Raw genomic sequence first — 3,856 nt, forward strand, 5'->3', positions numbered from 1 at the left:
ATCGGAGGGGCTATGGTGTTGATGTAGAAGCCCTCCGTGGTGGATGCCCCCTCCGGCGGAGCTCCGGAACAGGCCCCAAGATGGGATCTCGTGGATACAGAAGGTTGCGGTGGTAGAATTAGGTTTTTGGCTCCTGTTCTGATCGTTTGGGGATACGTAGGTATATATAGGAGGAAGGAGTACGTCGGTGGAGTGTCAGGGGGCCCACGAGGTAGGGGGTGCGCCCAGGGGGGCGCCCTCCACCCTCGTGACCGCCTCTGGCACTTCTTGGAGTAGGGTCCAAGTCTCCTGGATCACGTTCGGTGAGAAAATCACGTTCCCGAAGGTTTTATTCCGTTTGGACTCCGTTTGATATTCCGTTTCTTCGAAACACTAAAATAGGCAAAAAACAACAATTCTGGGTTGGGCCTCCGGTTAATAGGTTAGTCCCAAATATAATATAAAAGTGGAAAATAAAGCCCAATATAGTCCAAAACAGTAGATAAAGTAGCATGGAGCAATCAAAAATTATAGATACGTTGGAGACGTATCAGACATCCCCAAGCTTAATTCCTGCTCGTCCTCGAGTAGGTAAATGATAAAAAAGAATTTTTGATGCTGAGTGATACTTTGACATAATTTCAATGTAAATCTTCTTAATTGTGATATGAATATTCAGATCCAAAAGATTCAAGACAAAAGTTCGTATTGACATAAAAATAATAATACTTCAAGCATACTAATCAAAGCAATCATGTCTTGTCAAAATAACATGGCCAAAGAAAGTTATCCCTACAAAATCATATAGTCTGGCTATGTTCCATCTTCCCCACACAAAATATTTAAATCATGCACAACCCCGATGACAAGCCAACAATTATTTCATACTTATGACATTCTCAAAACTTTTTCAATCTTCACGCAATACATGAGCGTGAGCCATGGATATAGCACTTATAGGTGGAATAGAAGGGTGGTTGTGGAGAAGACAAAAAGAGGGAAGATAGTCTCACATCAACTAGGCATATCAACGGGCTATGAAGATGCCCATCAATAGATATCGATGTGAGTGAGTAGGGATTGCCATGCAACGGATGCACTAGAGCTATAAGTATATGAAAGCTCTACAAAAGAAACTAAGTGGGTGTGCATCCAACTTGCTTGCTCACGAAGACCTAGGGCATTTTGAGGAAGCCCATCATTGGAATATACAAGCCAAGTTCTATAATGAAAAATTCCCACTAGTATATGAAAGTGACAAAATGAGAGACTCTCTATCATGAAGATCTTGGTGCTACTTTGAAGCACAAGTGTGGCCAAAGGATAGTAGCATTGTCCCTTCTCTCTTTTTCTCTCATTTTTTATTATTATTTGGGCCTTTCTCTTTTTTTTATGGCCTCTTTTTTATTTTATTTTATTTTTGTCCGGAGTCTCATCCCGACTTATGGGGGAATCATAGTCTCCATCATCCTTTCCTCACTTGGGACAATGCTCTAATAATGATGATCATCACACTTTTATTTTTCTTACAACTCAACAATTATAACTCGATAGTTAGAACAAAGTATGACTCCATATGAATGCCTCCGGCAGTGTACCGGGATATGCAATGAATCATGAGTGACATGTATGAAAGAATTATGAACGGTGGCTTTGCCACAAATACAATGTCAACTACATGATCATGCTAGCAATATGACAATGATGGAGCGTGTCATAATAAACGGAACGGTGGAAAGTTGCATGGCAATATATCTCGGAATGGCTATGGAAATGCCATAATAGGTAGGTATGGTGGCTGTTTTGAGGAAGGTATATGGTGGGTGTATGATACCGGCGAAAAGTGCACGGTATTAGAGAGGCTAGCAAAGGTGGAAGGATGGGAAAAAGTGCGTATAATCCATGGACTCAACATTAGTCATAAAGAACTCATATACTTGTTGCAAAAATCTAGAAGTTATCAAAGCAAAGTATTACGCGCATGCTCCTAGGGGGATAGATTGGTAGGAAAAGACCATCGCTCGTCCCCGACCGCCACTCATAAGGAAGACAATCAATAAATAAATCATGCTCCGAGTTCATCACATAACGGTTCACCATACGTGCATACTATGGGAATGACAAACTTCAACACAAGTATTCTTTGAATTCACAACTACTTAACTAGCATGACTCTAATATCACCATCTTCATATCTCAAAACAATTATCAAGCATCAAACTTATCTTAGTATTCAACGCACTCAAAAGAAAGTTTCACATATCTTGAACACCAAGTATATTAACATTAAGCGAATTACCATGCTATTAACGACTCTCAAAATAATCTAAGTGAAGCATGAGAGACCCATAGTTTCTTTAAAACAAATCCACCACCGTGCTCTAAAAGATATAAGTGAAGTACTAGAGAAAAAATTATCACGCTCAAAAGATATAAGTGAAGCACTATGAGCAAAACTATCAAGCTCAAAAGATATAAGTGAAGCACATAGAGTATTCTAACAAATTCCAATTCATATATGGCTCTCTCAAAAGGTGTGTACAGCAAGGATGATTGTGGTAAACTAACAAGCAAATACGCAAATAATACAAGACGCTCCAAGCAAAACACATATCATGTGGTGAATAAAAATATAGCTCCAAGTAAATTACCGATGGAAGTGGACGAAAGAGGGGATGCCTTCCGGGGCATCCCCAAGCTTTGAATTTTTGGTGTCCTTGGATTATCTTGGGGGTGCCATGGGCATCCCCAAGCTTAGGCTCTTGCCACTCCTTGTTCCATAATCCATCAAAAGAATTCACCCAAAACTTGAAAACTTCACAACACAAAACTCAACAGAAATCTCGTGAGCTCCGTTAGAGAAAGAAAACAAAAGACTACTTCAAGGTACTGTAATGAACTCATTATTTATTTATATTGGTGTTAAACCTACTGTATTCAAACTTCTCTATGGATTATAAACTATTTTACTAGCCATAGATTAATCAAAATAAGCAAACAACACACGTAAAACAGAATCTGTCAAAAACAGAACAGTCTGTAGCAATCTGTAACTAACGCAAACTTCTGGAACTCTAAAACTTCTACCAAAATAGGAAGTCCTGGACAATTTGTTTATTGAACAGAATAAAAAAGAATCAACGCAAAAGCACGTTCCTGTGATTTAAAAAAATTATATTTGTGCGCGCAAAGTTTCTGTTTTTCAGCAGAATCAAATCAACTATCATCGTAGGTTATCCTATATGTTCTACTTGGCACAAACACTAATTAAAACATAAAACCACATCCAAACAGAGGGTAGATGGATTATTTATTCCTAAACAGAAGCAAACACAAAAACACAAAAATAAAATTGGGTTGCCTCCCAACAAGCGCTATCATTTAACGCCCCTAGCTAGGCATAAAAACAAGGATAGATCTAGGTATTGCCATCTTTGGTAGGCAATCCATAAGTAGCTCTCATGATTGATTCATATGGTAATTTTATTTTATTTCTAGGGAAGTGTTCCATGCCCTTATTTAAGGGAAATTGGAATCGAATATTCCCTTCCTTCATATCAATAATTGGACCAATCGTTCTAAGAAAAGGTCTACCAAGAATAATAGGACATGAAGGATTGCAATCTATATCAAGAACGATAAAATCTACGGGCACATAATTCCTATTTGCAACAATAAGAACATCATTAATTCTTCCCATAGGCTTTTTAATAGTGGAATCCGCAAGATGCAAGTTTAGAGAGCAATCATCAAAATCACGGAAATCTAGCAAATCACATAAAGTTTCGGGAATAGTAGAGACACTAGCACCCAAATCACACAAAGCATGAAACTCATAATCTTTAATTTTAATTTTAGTAGTAGGTTCCCACTCATC

Source organism: Triticum dicoccoides, chromosome 2B (assembly GCF_002162155.2).
Source record: "Triticum dicoccoides isolate Atlit2015 ecotype Zavitan chromosome 2B, WEW_v2.0, whole genome shotgun sequence".
Taxonomy (NCBI): Eukaryota; Viridiplantae; Streptophyta; class Magnoliopsida; order Poales; family Poaceae; genus Triticum; species Triticum dicoccoides.